Raw genomic sequence first — 17,420 nt, 5'->3', positions numbered from 1 at the left:
ACGTGCGTCATGTGCAGTGTTGTGGGCCACAAGTACTTACTTTTTCTGTGTAAAACGTATCGCGTTAGTTTCGTGCGTTGAGCAATCAGTAACTTCGTTTTTTTTTTTTTAAGTAATCCGTTACTTTTCGCCGGATAAGGAAAGGAAAATCCCAATTGCAGCCTGCTTTTTGTCAGACAGTAGACTACTGTGCAACCTGCAGATGTGTCAGCCGAGGCGCAGAGCTGTGATGCGTCTGTGCCCTGCTGACCTACGTGTGTGTGTGTTTCAATTCGCCAGCGAAAAGGACCTGAACATAACGGTAAAATGCACACTGCGTTGGTGATAACCTTCTGTCGACCGCAAAAAAATCACTTCCAATTTAAGGGCCCATAGATCAGCTCCACGTACGGACCTGCTTCTCCAGCAGCAACAAGCAGCCCGGGCCGGTGTTGTGGCCCTACTGGTTCCTAATTTAACTGGTTACGGTGCTGAACAGCTGCAGATGTTTTGCACTCCCTCAGCAGATTCGTCACAAATTCACAAACATACACAACATATTACCAGCGAGTTTCAAGCCACAATTCACATCTACCGCGGCGAATATGCTGCTGTGAGTGAGCACTAACAGTTACGTACCAGCCACATGGAAAAAAAAAATAAAGTGGAGAAAAAATAATCTTCACATATTTGCGTGGAGCGGGACTCGATCTCGCTTCAGCAAAACCAATTACACCACTAACCACCTGTCTACCTCTGTGAGCCACTCAAGCTCACAGGTGCCAGCCGCTTCACTGGATATCAGTCAATTACGTCACTACAGGTAACGTTTTGACTCGAGCTGATCTGAAACAACTGGTTACCATCGGTTTGCCTTTGAAATACACGGACAATGCCTCAGTGTTTATTGTTCTCTTTCCTCCAGTCTAATCAACATATTCAGCGCTACACTTCTCTCCGCACAACACTACACACTATGACAAAGCCTGTCGTGTTGAGAAAGTGATGAACTAGCTCGGAAATACTGTCAAAATACGCTCAACAATATGTAAACAAAAGCGAAACACTTGAGCCACTGCATGTGTACATGGGTGAAAAGTACGACTTGCATTTAATCGCATTACTGTATTGCGAATGTTTTGTGTACTTACATTTCTTTACACTTCTCTACAGATCTTATTAAACGCACAACGTATTTATTGGCGTGCATTAAAAGAAATGTTCACTTCAAGTCGCCGTGGTTCGCGGAAGAGATGTTACCTGAGTCTACCTGTTTCGATCTGCCTGTGACTATGATGCGTTCAAGGGAACAGGGCAGCGTCGGACGTCGGCCATTTAGATCGCCATGGACCCAAAACTGTTTAGTTCGTCAGTTTTTTCTGTGAATGTCAAACTAGTTTTAATTAAAATGTATACCTTTACAAAGGGCAATGATAAAATATGTCGGCACACGAAATCTAAAGCATCAGACCATTCTATAAACACATTTCAAACAATCGACTCACGTCCGACGCTGCCCTGGTCCCTTGAACGCATCATATTCACCGCAGCCAGAAACAGCCCCAATAGCATTGACTTTTGGGCCACATGTGGCATTTAGCTGGCACCTCTGGTTGAAATGTGGTATGGCAAAATGTATGAGGACCAAATCATAACCACATACGGATTGCCATATATTCAAATTTGGAGGGAATTATTGGTCCGTGTACCTTTTGTCAGTTTGATATTCCGTTTTAATAAAAAAACGGGAAAACGGAAATACCGTGGTTTTTTCCTTTTTTACTTTTCAAACAAAAACCAATAAATGAAAAAACAGAGTCGTTTTTCCGTTTTTGGTTTTCTGAATCAAAAACGAAAAACGAGAAAACCACAGTCAAATAACGGCCCGAATTTGGTTTTTGTAAATTCATTTAGTCCAGTCATTTTATGAGAAAAGGTTAAACAAATTGCAACAGAAGCAAACTCATCTGATTTTGTATCCTCAGCATGTCCTGAGTGAGGGAAAAAAAGCCCCGAAGAATCCCATTAGGGGAAAGTTTCGAAAAACACCCAAATATATCCCATTTATACGCATATAAAAAAAATTTTTCACGTGAATAGGGTAAAATTCTTAACCTTTAGATATCTCCATGAAAATTACTGAGTTGATTACTTACATTAAGACAAACAAAAAATGTATTACAAGTTTTTTGAAATTCTTTGTTAACATGAGCAAATTTGCATAAATTTGCATAAATTCCACCGTTTTGACGGCACATGTATATATGAAGTTGCTGTGGTTGTACCAACATGAAAATTGGAATGAGTTGACTCCATCGGTCAACCGACAAGTTGACCACTTTAAATTTCAAGATGACTGCAATTTTTCAAGACAGACACATCCTTAGTAAAGCAGGTATGACATGCTCCGTCTCTATTAATGCTCATGGGTAGCCTAAATTGGTTCCATTCCTTTTTTAACTGTAATATCATATTACAGTTAAAAAATGTCTTGTTCAATCTCGTTAACATATTATATGTTAACAAGATTGAACAAGACATTTTCACCTGCTCTACTCAATGTTTAGATCAGGTGCTGTATGTATGCAAATTAGCCATACGTAATTGGATTATGCACTGTTGGCTCATGTCATACCTGCTCTACTAAGGATGTGTCTGTCTTGAAAAATTGCAGTCATCTTGAAATTTAAAGTGGTCAACTTGTCGGTTGACCGATGGAGTCAACTCATTCCAATTTTCATGCCGGTACCACCACAGCAACTTCATATATACATGTGCCGTCAAAACGGTGGAATTTATGCAAATGTATACAAATTTATGCAAATGTATAAAAATTTATGCAAATTTGCTCATGTTAACAAAGAATTTCAAAAAACTTGTAATACATTTTTTGTTTGTCTTAATGTAAGTAATCAACTCAGTAATTTTCATGGAGATATCTAAAGGTTAAAAATGTTACCCTATACACGTGAAATTTTTTTTTTTATAGCCTATGCGTATAAATGGGATATGTTTGGGTGTTTTTCAAAACTTTCCCCTAATGGGATTCTTCGGGGCTTTTTTTCCCTCACTCAGGACATGCTGAGGATACAAAATCAGTTGAGTTTGCTTCTGTTGCAATTTGTTTAACGTTGACCCCTTTTTTGGCCTAAAATTACTGGACTAATTTGTTCGTTTTTCGTTTCATGTTTATCAATATAACGGCGGGCAGAACGGAAGCGGAAGTGACACGTAATAACTTCAAAATAAAAGCATGCTTATTTTCATACAGACTACGTTCTCTTTATACACTCATTTTTACAGATTATGCTCGACACATATAGCCTACATTTATTTCAGTGAAGTATAGTTGTAGATGCCATGTACTAGTGTTTTGTGTGTGTGTGTGTGTGTGTGTGGGGGGGGGGGGTCAGGGGTCAGGTGGGATGATACGTCACCAAGCGTAGTAAAATAAAATCAGCTGTTCTTCACCTGTGACCTGCTATGTTTTAGCTTATCGACATTCCTCTGGAGCTCAGTTTTTATTATTGAAGCGCGTCCGGCCCTATTAGCCATTAATTGTTCCATCCATAGTCGCCCTAACAAGTAGGTTATTCTTAGCTGAGTGTGAATGCATATTGTGGGAAAGTTTTACCCTGCGAACGTCACCAGCAGAGGTCCCCATCACACACAAAATAAAAGTAGCGTGCTGCTTACTTTCATACAGCCAAACGTTCACTTTATAGCCTAGCTACAGCCCTACACCAACGTTAATTAAGCATTATACAACAGTTAGTTCCGACCATGAGTGCTGATATACAGTATAACAGCAGTGGGACTTTTTACAGGCGTGTGTGTGTGTGTGTGTGTGTGTGTGTGTGTGTGTGTGTGTGTGTGTGTGTGTGTGTGTGTGAGGTTACACTTAACAGGGCCTAATGAATTTTAAACAGGAAAAAGGCCTTATACTCCATTTTTACTGTACTATAACATATAACAACTTTGGTCCATAGGTTCGGTCAATACTTGGTACAGTTGACTTCAGGTCCACCCTGGCTACTTCCTCAGTCATGATCAAACATTTTTACTGCATCATTTTGGAGAAATTAAGTCTCAAAGTTGCATTTTTTGCTTTTTTAAACATGACAAAAAGGTCTAATACTCCATATTTACTGTACAATAACATCACTTTGGTCCATAGGTTCGGTCAATACTTGGTACAGTTGACTTCAGGTCCACCCTGACTACTCCCTCAGTCATTATCAAACATTTTTATTGTATGATTTTGGAGAAATTAAGCCTCAAAGTTGCATTTTTTGATTTTATTTTTTTTTAACAGGAAAAATTGCCTTATACTCTTTATTTACTGTACTATAACATCACTTTGGTCCATAAGTTCAGGAAATGGTTGGTACAGATGACTTCAGGACCACCCTGGATACTCCCTCACTCAATATCAAACATTTTTACTGTATAATTTTGGAAAAATGAAGCCTCAAAGTTGCATTCTTAGCTTTTTAAAAACATGACAAAAAGGCCTTATACTCTTTATTTACTGTACTATAACATCACTTTGGTCCATAAGTTCAGGCAATGGTTGGTACAGTTGACTTCAGAACCACCCTGGCTACTCCCTCACTCAATATCAAACATTTTTACTGTATCATTTTGGAGAAATTAAGCCTCAAAGTTGCATCTTTAGCTTCTTTTAAACAGGAAAAAAGGCTTTATACTCCATTTTACTGTACAATAACATCACTTTGGTCCATAAGTTCTGTCAATACTTGGTAAAGTTGACTTCAGGATCATCCTGGCTACTTTCTCAGTCATTATCAAACATTTTTACTGTATCATTTTGGGGAAATTAAACCTCAAAGTTGCATTCTTAGCTTTTTTTAAACAAGACAAAAAGGTCTAATACTCCATATTGACTGTACAGTAACATCATTTTGGTGCATAAGTTCGGACAATGGTTGGTACAGTTGACTTCAGGACCATCCTGACTACTCCCTCACTCAATATGAAACATTTTACTGTATAATTTTAGAGAAATTAAGCCTCAAATTTGTAAAAAAAAAAAAAAAAAAAAAAAAAAAGTTTTGCAAAGCCTAATGTTCCATCTTTACTGTACAGTAATATCACTTTGGCCTAAAGTTCTGACAATGGTTAGTGTTGACCTCGGGAATATCCTGACTACTCACCCATGCAGTGTCAAGTATTTGGACTGTATAATTTTTGAGAAATTAATCCATGAATTTTGCTCAATATTCACGCAAATGTAAAATCCCTATGATACATAATTTTTGACAAAAGTTGATAAAGTTGTTTCCAGGACCATCCTTACAACCCACTGATCCACTATTAAGCATTTTTCCTGCATCATTTTAGAGAAATTCAGCTGTACAGTTCCATTTTTACATAGAAAGAGGCCTTATGCTCGGTATTTATTCTCATTTAGAGGCTTAATTTCTCTAAAATGACAGAGCTTTTCCAGTGCAAGTCCAAGGAAAGACAACTTCTAGGCTTAATTTCTCCAAAATGATACATTAAAAATGTTTGAAAATGACGGAGGGTGTAGCCAGGATACTCCTGAAGTCAACTGTACCAACCATTGTCAGAACTTATGGGCCATAGTGATGTTACAGTACAGTAAATGTGGAGTATTAGGCCTTTTTCCTGTTTAAAAGAAGCTAAAGATGCAAATTTGAGGCTTAATTTCTCCAAAATGATACAGTAAAAATGTTTGATCATGACTGAGGAAGTAGCCAGCGTGGTCCTGAAGTCAACTGTACCAAGTATTGACAGAAGTTATGGACCAAAGTGATGTTACTGTACAGTAAAACTGGAGTATAAGGCCTTTTTCCTGTTTAAAATGCATTAGGCCCTGATAGGTGTAACCACCACTCTATAGAAGTGATTGCTGTCGGAAGATAGAACTATTTAAGACTTATATTAACACAAACATTCCCCTTACTTCTGCTTTAATGATGTGAAAAAAAGTGTTGAAAACACCTCATTACACTGTAGCCTAACAGCCAATAAACAATGGTTACACACACACACACACACACACACACACACACACACACACACACACACACACACAACCTATGGACCAAAGTGATGTTATAGTACAGTAAAAATGGAGTATAAGGCCTTTTTCCTGTTTAAAATTCATTAGGCCCTGTTAAGTGTAACCTCACACACACACACACACACACACACACACACACACACACACACACACACACACACACACACACACACACACACACACACACACACACACACACACACACACACACACACACACACACACACACACACACACACACACACACACACACACACACACACACACACACACACACGCCTGTAAAAAGTCCCACTGCTGTTATACTGTATATCAGCACTCATGGTCGGAACTAACTGTTGTATAATGCTTAATTAACGTTGGTGTAGGGCTGTAGCTAGGCTATAAAGTGAACGTTTGGCTGTATGAAAGTAAGCAGCACGCTACTTTTATTTTGTGTGTGATGGGGACCTCTGCTGGTGACGTTCGCAGGGTAAAACTTTCCCACAATATGCATTCACACTCAGCTAAGAATAACCTACTTGTTAGGGCGACTATGGATGGAACAATTAATGGCTAATAGGGCCGGACGCGCTTCAATAATAAAAACTGAGCTCCAGAGGAATGTCGATAAGCTAAAACATAGCAGGTCACAGGTGAAGAACAGCTGATTTTATTTTACTACGCTTGGTGACGTATCATCCCACCTGACCCCTGACCCCCCCCCCCCCACACACACACACACACACACACACAAAACACTAGTACATGGCATCTACAACTATACTTCACTGAAATAAATGTAGGCTATATGTGTCGAGCATAATCTGTAAAAATGAGTGTATAAAGAGAACGTAGTCTGTATGAAAATAAGCATGCTTTTATTTTGAAGTTATTACGTGTCACTTCCGCTTCCGTTCTGCCCGCCGTTATATTGATAAACATGAAACGAAAAACGAACAAATGAATTTACAAAAACCAAATTCGGGCCGTTATTTGACTGTGGTTTTCTCGTTTTTCGTTTTTGATTCAGAAAACCAAAAACGGAAAAACGACTCTGTTTTTTCATTTATTGGTTTTTGTTTGAAAAGTAAAAAAGGAAAAAACCACGGTATTTCCGTTTTCCCGTTTTTTTATTAAAACGGAATATCAAACTGACAAAAGGTACACGGACCATTATTCTTCTGGTACACTTATTTAACTGATTCACTTGGCCCAGATAATAGAATATTCTTTTGGGCCGCATGTGGTATGTGACTGGTAAAATTGGAGGGAATATCTGGTCCGGGTATAAAAGTATAATCCGTTTTTTCGTTTTAAAACAAAAACGGAAAAACGGAAACAGCGCCCCTTTTTCCTTTTTTCATTTTAAAACAAAAACGGAAAAACGGTTTTTGCTGGGTTTTTGCTGTCAGCATAAAAAACGAGAAAACCAAAAAACCAAAACCAAATAACGGCCGAAATTTGGTTTTTGCAAATTCATTTTGTCGTTTTTCGTTTCTTTTTTTTAATAAATATGATATGACGGGGGACCGGAAGCGGAAGTGAAGTGTAAAACCGTCAAAATAATAGTTTAGCGTGCTGGCGCTAACTTCTTAGCGTATATAGACTGCCGTCCTCTTTCTACACCACATGGTTCACTTTTTTTATTTTATTTTATTTTTTACTTCTGTGAAACTATAACAGCTGGTTGTTTGGAAGAACGTGTTAGGCCTATAATCTATTCCTGACGTCTGCGGTCGATATAAAGTCGATAGGTTCATTCATTGACAGACAACACAAACAGCCGCGCTGCCAGTCAGCTGACGCACAGCACAACAACACACAGCACGGCGACGTGTGCGGGCTGCTGCAGCAGTGCACATCAAAGGGACACCGCCGGAAATAAAATAAATAGGCTACACATAGTTTTTAAATTGTTTTGCGCATGTTTTCATCCATAAAATGAACAAAAATGAACACTATAAGCGGATTTCTTGATTAGGCTACTATAATTAGCCTAAAACAGCATTTGTAGCCTATAGAAATGATTCCGTCCCAAGCCTTTTGATCTAGCTAAGTGGTTGATTACTGTATCCGGTTTCCACTGTAAATCAACCTGCTCCTCCCGACTGAAATGAAGTGATCACAGGCGCAGCTCATCACCGCCGTGACACCAGTTGGGTCTGTCCGGGGATTAGTTTTTGTTGAGCCGACAGAGCCTGGCTGTGTTGGCCATCATCCGCCGTGGTAGCACTGAGGTCTACTATGTAAAAACTGCGCCACCCTGTGGCTAAACAACTGCACTTAAGTCATAAGTTCTCAAAATCATTCAAGACAGTCTGGCTGCAGACCTGCAGTGTCAGGACACCTCGTATTGACTGTGGGTGATGGGGACCTCTGCTGACTTGATAGATGTTCTTAATTTAGGCAGGGGGCGTAAAGCTAACAGTAACGTTTTTCCACAGTAAGTGCTTTCACGCCTTTGTGAGAAGTAGAAGAAGGTGGCTAGAGGAAGGGGAGCAGAATACTGCTTACTTTTTCAGACTTGAAAAATTTTATGCTAAAAATAACACTATACAAAAATTAAATATTGATGGAGACATTACAGATGACCCCCGTAAAATAGCTAAATATTGCTCAGATTTTTATACCAAATTATATGAATCCAAATACTGTGAAGAATCTACCTGTCAATTTTTAGGGTCTCTTACAGAAACAAAATCTATTGATATTGACTTAAAGGAATCTTGTGACAAACCACTAACACTACAGGAAGTTTTATTGGCCATTGAACACCTCAAACTTAATAAATCTCCAGGCACAGATGGTATTACTTCTGAATTTTATAAAGCCTTTTCTAAACAGCTTGCACCTTTCCTCTTAGGTCTTTTCTCAGAATGTATAAGAAATGAATCGCTTCCTCCTACCTTAACCCAAGGCCTTATATCTCTAATACCAAAACCAAAGAAAGACAAACTTTTTATTGACAATTGGCGTCCAATTTGTTTACTAAATAATGACTATAAATTATTTGCGTTGATTTTTGCTAAAAGAATTAAATTTGTTTTAGACTATATAATTGATGAAACTCAATCCGGCTTCATGAGAAATAGACATATTTCTAACAATGTCAGATTAGTGCTTGATTTAATTGATTATTCAGACTTATGCCTTGATGAAAGTTTCATTCTTTTTTTAGATTTCTACAAGGCTTTCGATACAATCGAACATAAATTTATATTTCATGCCCTAAAAAAATTTGGTTTTGGTTCGTACTTTAGCAGTGCCATTAAAACAATGTATACAAATGGAAACTGCTCAATCAAATTGCATGCTGGTACTTCTCCCCGTTTCTTCCTCAAACGCGGGGTCAGGCAGGGATGCCCTATATCTCCTTACCTTTTTCTCCTATGTACGCAGTTACTCACCGACTCCATAAAGCTTAGTCCATTAAAAGGTATCTCTATGGCGGGCAACGAAGTTATCATCAGCCAACTGGCTGATGATACAACTTTATTCTTAAAAGATAGCTCTCAGATACCTTTAGCCATTGATTTGATAAGTACTTTCTCTATTGCGTCAGGACTTTGCTTGAATGTAAAGAAATGTGAATTGCTTGCTCTTAAATCCTGTAATATCCCTTCCATAAGTAATATACCTGTAAAAGACTCTATTACTTACTTAGGTATTGTCATTACTAAGGATAAGGAAGCCAGATGCGATCAAAATTTTAATTTAATTATTGATAAAACCCAGAAAAAATTAAATCAATGGCTGCAGAGAGATTTGTCATTGAGAGGCAGAATTTTGCTGACCAAAGCTGAGGGATTATCCCGTCTTACATATGCTGCTTTATCTCTTGATGTTAATAAAAAGATCTCAAAAAACATTGACAAGATGTTATTTAACTTTGTATGGCGAAACAAAAACCATTACATAAAAAAATCAGTAATAATGAATTCATATGATAAGGGCGGTCTTAACGTCTTAGATTTTCACACTTTGAATAATACATTTAAAATTAATTGGCTAAAACAATTCCTCAAGAAACCCTCTTCAATTTGGAACTTCATACCAAACTTTATTTTCTCTAAATTAGGAGGCTTAAATTTCCTTTTATTTTGTAATTACAATATTGTAAAAATCCCCTTAAAACTATCCAACTTCCACAAACAGATGCTTCTCTCCTGGTCATTAATCTATAAACATAATTTTTCCCCACATAGATACTACATATGGAATAATAGAGACATTATATATAGAAACAAATCCTTATTTTACCCCCATTGGTTTATGCACAACATACTTTTGGTTCATCAGTTGTTTAACTCAAACGGATCATTATTTTCATATCAAGAATTTATCCTAAAATACAGAATCCCTGTTCCTATTAGTGAATTTAATATTGTCATAAATGCAATCCCTTCTGGAGCAATTATGTTATTTAGAAGTACATTAGTACAAAACCCAACACTCTTGCCCTTTGATCCAACCAAATTAGATATAGGCCAAATTTGTTTCTCCTCGACACGCAATAGTAACCGTAATATACGCTCTTTATTTCAGAAAGAAGTCGTATCAACTCCATATGTAATAGCTTATTGGAATAACTTTGTCAATAACCTTAATTGGAAAAAAATCTGGAATTTACCTGCTAGATATATAGTTAATAATAAGGTAAAAGAAGTATCTTTTAAAATAATCCACAGAGTTTACCCATCAAAAGTTTTTTTACAACGATTTAAAAAAGATATAGATTTAAACTGCTCTTTCTGTGTAGGACACCCTGAAGATGTTTTTCATTTATTTTGGTCTTGCCCTTTCTCAACTAAATTATGGGAAGATATTTGTAACCTGATTTGTTTTTCGATTGAACCTCTTTTTTCCCTGTGCTTTGAACATGTATTGTTTGGCTTCACTGACAATCCATCTTCTAAAGAAAAACAATACTATATCATCAATCTTATTATACAATTAGCCAAATGGCACATTCATAAATGTCGTTACACTAATCAAAATCCACTTTTTCTTATTTTTGAAAATGAAGCCAAACAATACATTAAGTCTATTAAAAAATCCATCAACATGAAAGCTATAAAGACTTTGAATTTATGTACACTATATAATGTTTTTGTATGAAAGCTTGTCTCTGCATTGTCTGTATTGAAACCCCCTGGCGATGTTCTGTTGGTGTATTGAATTGTATTGCACCATGATGTCTTAATAAAGTTTCTTAAGAAAAAAAAAAAAAAAAAAAAAAAAAGTAAGTGCTTTCACACAATCGGCTAAAATTATAATAATAGGCCTAACACGTTCTTCCAAACAACCACGTTCTTCCAAACAACCAGCTGAAAAAAAAAAGTGAACCATAGGTGTAGAAAGAGGACGGTAGTCGGTCTATACGCTAAGAAGTTAGCGCCAGCACGCTAAACTATTATTTTGACGGTTTTACACTTCACTTCCGCTTCCGGTCTGTCCCCCGTCATATCATATTCATTAAAAAAAAAGAAACGAAAAACGACAAAATGAATTTGAAAAAAACAAATTTCGGCCGTTATTTGGTTTTGGTTTTTTGGTTTTCTTGTTTTTTAAGCCGGCAGCAAAAACCCAGCAAAAACCGTTTTTCCGTTTTTGTTTTAAAATGAAAAAAGGAAAAAGGGGCGCTGTTTCCGTTTTTCCGTTTTTGTTTTAAAACGAAAAAACGGATTATACTTTTATACCCGGACCATATCTCTTCTGGGGCAGTTCTGTAATAGAAGCACCTGGCCCTATGTAACTGACAAAATGGCAAAACACATGAGGTCCACATCATAACCACGTTGGTTTTGCCATACCTTCAAAATTGGAGGGAATTTTTCTTCTGGCACAGTTCTGAAATAAGGCACTCTCCCAGATGATAGATGTTAGCTTTTGGGCTACAGTTGGCATGCAACTGGCACAAGTGGCCATGGGTGGAGTTTATTCTGCGACACCCTCCGGACATTTTCATTTTCTCTCACTCAGCTTCTGGACTGGCTGCTGCTTTGGGTAAGTGAATTTTAAACCTTTTACATTTTTGTTGAACTACTGATAATTAATGGCACACACTAGACCTACATCTTTAGAGGAGAAAGCTACAAGTTAGCCGAACAGAACTCGGTTTTAATTTAATAAAGCGTGTGTTTGAAGCCCATGGTGGAAAGAGACAGGCTATGGCTGTGTTAGCAGCTTTAGCAGCTTTGCTAACCCTACTGCTCCTGGGATGAAAAAGCTTGATTTAAGTTACTCCAATGTCTGATTTATGTTATTTTGATTCACCGGAACTTCACACAATGTTTTTTATAAACGCGTTAACGCAAAAATGATTTTAACGGCACTATTTTTTTTTTTTAATTTAAATTTTAAATTTAAATTTTTTTTTTAAAAATAACACGAAAAAAGAAAACGCACAATTAAGTTAACGCTGTGACATTGGAACCTCAGCCGTTGCCGTCTTGTAATGTTACAGAAAAGCTGCATGTTGACTACACTAGAGAACTTGTTCTTCTTATCACCAAACAAGGCTGCTCTCTCTCTCTGACAGCTGATTTTTAAATACCATGAATGGAAAGCATAAGAAACATCCAGATGTTTCTTTTCTTATGTTTCTTATGTTTCTTATCCATTCATATTGCTGTGATTTCAAGCAAAAAAGAAAACGATGCGATTAATCCTGATTAATTTAGGAAATTTTGAGATTAATCGCGATTTAACATTTTAATTGTTTGACAGCCTTAACACTACTCTTTCAAAATGTCCTGTGTTCTCAAGGTGCCGTAGACGAAACCCTGACTGCAGCTGTTTCAGACAAGGAGGTGGAGGTGATGGGAAACTGGGCCTTGGTGTGAAGAGAGACAAAAAATACAAGCTGAAACTGACAGTTAAGACAGACAGTTTTGATGCACAAATTAAACTTTCTTCATTTCTAATATTTCTACACTGTTCTTGTATTTTTGTACAGTATTACTGTAACCTATTTGATCAGTTTTTTTCTGATTCTGTTTTTATATGGATGTAATTTCTACATGTTCTGTACAGTTCATTGAAGGCAATTTTGAAGTATGAAAAAATACAATTTTAAAGGGAAACTTGTGTGTTTCTTAATTTCTTATATTGATTTTGTGTGATTTAAGTGATCTATATAGGTATCGAACAACTTAATCAGTACTGCTATTGCACTAAAATTATCATTTTTTAATTTTGGTGCCAGAATTGACCTGTCATTCTCTTCATAATGTGGGGCAGATGGAAGGTGTGTTATAGATCTGATGAAAAAAAAGTACCAGTTTTATTCTGTCAACCACATGTGGGCCACAATGATTCAACAGAACTGAGCCACACGTATTCTGTATGTGACCCATGAGCCATATAATTATTTGAATTTAGTTTACTCCTGGTAGAAGTCTGGTTTTGTTATGGTTCGGTTTGGGCTTATATACCTTAGGGCCAGATGTGGCCCATCATTCACTTCCAAAAGTGGGCCAGATGAAAGGTTTGGTGTATATTAGTTTAGGTTCTGGGTAAAATCTGGATTTTGGTCTGTCAGCCACATGGGGGCCACATAAGAGCCAGTAGGCTTTACCTGAACACAGCCATACAGGCAGGCCCTATGAAGCCCAGCTATAAGCCATATGTAGTTGGTACAGTTCTGGTAGAGGTCTGGTTATGTTATGGTTAAGCATAGCTTTCATATACTTGGGCCAGATATGGGCCGTCATTCACTTCCGTAAGTGGGCCAGATCTTTGCTGTTTATTTGGGCCACATCCAAGCCAAAGGAACTTTGCTATTAGGGAGCTAGACTCAGAGCTAACTTCACCTCTCTTCCTCGAACCACGGCGACTTTAAATGGACATTTCTTTTAATACACGCCAATAAATACGCTTTGCGTTTAATAAGATCTGTAGAGAAGTGTAAAGAAATGTAAGTACACAAAACATTCGCAATACAGTAATGTGATTAAATGCAAGTCGTACGTTTTTCACCCATGTACACATGCAGTGGCTCAAGTGTTTCGCTTTTGTTTACATATTGTTCAGCGTATTTTGACAGTATTTCCGAGCTAGTTCATCACTTTCTCAACACGACAGGCTTTGTCATAGTGTGTAGTGTTGGGCGGAGAGAAGTGTAGCGCTGAATATGTTGATTAGACTGGAGGAAAGAGAACAATAAACACCGAGGCATTGTCCGTGTATTTCAAAGGCAAACCGATGGTAACCAGTTGTTTCAGATCAGCTCGAGTCAAAACGTTACCTGTAGTGACGTAATTGAGTGATATGCAGTGAAGCGGCTGGCACCTGTGAGCTTGAGTGGCTCACAGAGGTAGACAGATGGTTAGTGGTGTAATTGGTTTTGCTGAAGCGAGATCGAGTCCCGCTCCACGCAAATATGTGAAGATTATTTTTTCTCCACTTTATTTTTTTTTTCCATGTGGCTGGTACGTAACTGTTAGTGCTCACTCACAGCAGCATATTCGCCGCGGTAGATGTGAATTGTGGCTTGAAACTCGCTGGTAATATGTTGTGTATGTTTGTGAATTTGTGACGAATCTGCTGAGGGAGTGCAAAACATCTGCAGCTGTTCAGCACCGTAACCAGTTAAATTAGGAACCAGTAGGGCCACAACACCGGTACCGGCTCTCAGTGCTTGCTGCTTTCAGCAGCTCCCTCTTGGCGAGCGGCAGCTCGGTTCTCCCCCGGTCCAGCCCCGGATCTCTACTCCATGCCGTAGCAGCAGTGTGATAACCGGTATACCGCATTTTTAACTTTTATTACACACAAGGTTGGAAGTTCACGTCTCGCCAGCCTCCCTCCTCTCCACACGTGAGTCCTCAGTTCAAACCGACAGACAGATCGAGCAGTGAAGCCGCTGAGAGGGATTCACGGCAAAAAACGCTATGTGGCATATTTTTGACTGTCTTTCCTGTTAATGTTATCCTGTAGAGCTAATTTGGTTGGATGACTGATGTTATTCGTCAGGACTCGGTGCACAAAGAGGCTGTGTGTCTGTCAGTTGTTGCAGCATGTGCGAGGTGCGCTTCAAAAGGCTTTTCATTTTTGGTAACGCATGAGTACTCTAACGTGTTACTTTTATTCATAGGTAACACTGGTCATGTGCGATCACAATACAACGACGCCGTAGCGGTGCGCATTTTCCTGCACGTGTGTCAGTTGTGTCAGACCCTGATTCTCCCTTGGTGTCTCCGCTACTGTTCCCCAAGGATCTGCCCCAGTGTGCGAAATACCGGGTGGATTAACCCATACCCCTGAAAGCCTCAAAAGCAAAATTTGAAGGGGGTCTCAAATTTTGTCAAATAAATAAATAAATAAAAACAAAAGGCGATTGCACAGGATAAGACAGCAGCCGACAAATATGACGCATATGGTAATGTTTATGGGCAACAAAGTCACTGTTAACAAAATCAACATCTATCTGTCCCTTCAAATGAAAGTTTGTGACGTGTGTGATTGGAGCAGCTGCTGACAGATGCAGCTGACAGTGACAGTTTCATTAAACCTGAGCCACCCGCCGACTCCCTCGTTCACGTCCTGACGTCTCTTGGACATATAATGCATAAACCTCTGTATATTCTGTGTTTTTCCTCTCTTCAAACTGCCTTGTTTCAGTTTTTGCCGGTGTCGGTCAGCAACCGTGAAATCTGGTGCGCACCTATTTCTCTCTCACATACTCACTCTCTCACTCTCGATCCGCATATGAAAAATAAAAACTAGTGAGGAAGAACTAGGCCTACACAGATGTGGTTGCTGTGGTCACAAGGAGTTATTGGCTGCCTAATAACCCCCCCCCTCACGCTGCTTTTTTGTGTGTGTTGGGCATTGGGGGTGCGTCAGCTCTGTCAGAACTTTGAAGGGGGTGCGCGGCACAAAAAGTTTGGGAACCGCTGCTCTAGAGACGAGACGAAACACGATATTGGGTTCACGAGAACGAGATGAGACGAGATTTTAAAGGGATAGTTCACCCAAAATTCAAATTTCGGGGGGGTCCGCGCAGCAGTATTTGTCTATATAATGGTTGTGAATGGTGCTCACTAGTCTTCGTCCAAAAAGACACACCAAAAAACATCCAAATACCTCTATAGTGCTCGTCTGTAATGTCCCTCTTTAGGGGTGTCAACAATAATCGATTCGGCGATGCATTGCAATGCGGGACATGCACGATTCAGCATTGATGCGGCAACGTGCCATAATCGATTATGTCACTGTTTATTTTCTGGCCTCAAATAAAGTTGTGAAGTTTCAATTACCTCCGGGGGCGTTTCCGGAGCAACAACATGCGCAGCCTGTAGCTACATGCTAAGCAGCAGCACCAGCAGTAACAGTGTTGCCGCTGGATTTCTTTTTCCTTTTTTTTTTTTTTCACCTGTGGTTGGGTTGAGAATTAATTAATTAACGCTCATGAGTCCGGCCGTGTTGGGTCCGAGATTCAACAAGCCGGTCGGGTTTTACCGTTACTACAGGCAGTAGTTTTACCGTTACTACAGGCAGTATGCCCGTTTATCACCAATAAACACAGTAGAGGAGGGGGAGTGACTGAGCTCAGGCTGTGTTACGGGGGTCTCTGATGCAGAGAGGGAGAGGCCGTGCCGTGTAAAAACAACAACAACAAAAAGTGTCACGACTTCCTGTATCTGGCCCTTCAAAATAAAAGCCCCATAGTCTTTCATATAGTTCAGTCATTGTGATTTTGAGTTAATATCGACCAATGAAATTTTGGTCGGCTAATTTTTGGGGGCAGCCCTAGAAGTGATTCATGTTTTCTTATACCCTGTTCCATTCAATTTTATTTGATTTAATGACATTTATGTCAAAGATACAGGAGAGTGATAATACACACATACTGTAGCAGCCGATAAAATCTGTTGTTCAATATCTCATGACTGATGAAAAATTTGCCGTGTTGCGTGCAGTAGAATTTTGATGCATTGCAATGCATCGGAGAATTGAATCGAATCGAATCGTTACCTGCTGAATCATAATCGAATTGAATCGTGAGGGCAGTGCCAATGCACACCCCTATCCCTCTTGTATTGAAGCTCCGACATGAGAAATTCTTCCGAAAAAAATTAAATAAGTCTATATTTTAAGCTTGTTTGTAGTGGAAGCTCCCAGTGTCTCAGTTCACTGCTCTTCCTGAGAGTCGCAGCCGCCACAGAGTCGTTTATTAATGGTAAACGCTAGATGCGCTGGTTGATAAGTTTTGTTTTTACTGAGGAGGAACTATGAAGAACTCAGCTGTGATTGAAAAGCACCTAAACCAAGTCAAGTAGAGTTACTGTAATGGTAACTGGTAGTAGTGGAAACCCTGCTTTACATTGTTTTAACATTTAAAAAAAAATCTTGCGAGACAGATTTTTAACGCGATGAGAAATATCGT

At 38.8% G+C, this 17,420-nt stretch overlaps 1 protein-coding gene across 1 annotated transcript in view; it reads right to left on the bottom strand.

The window, feature by feature from the left end:
- Positions 1-17,420, bottom strand: part of LOC146976840 (uncharacterized) — a 57,315-nt gene that overhangs the window by 953 nt on the left and 38,942 nt on the right. The window lies entirely within an intron of this gene.

This window comes from Trachurus japonicus, chromosome 12, assembly GCF_045865225.1.
Source record: "Trachurus japonicus isolate A0001 chromosome 12, Traja_1.0".
NCBI lineage: Eukaryota > Metazoa > Chordata > Actinopteri > Carangiformes > Carangidae > Trachurus > Trachurus japonicus.
The sequence above is the reverse complement of the archived record's forward strand: the minus strand, read 5'-3'. Positions and strand labels throughout refer to the sequence as shown.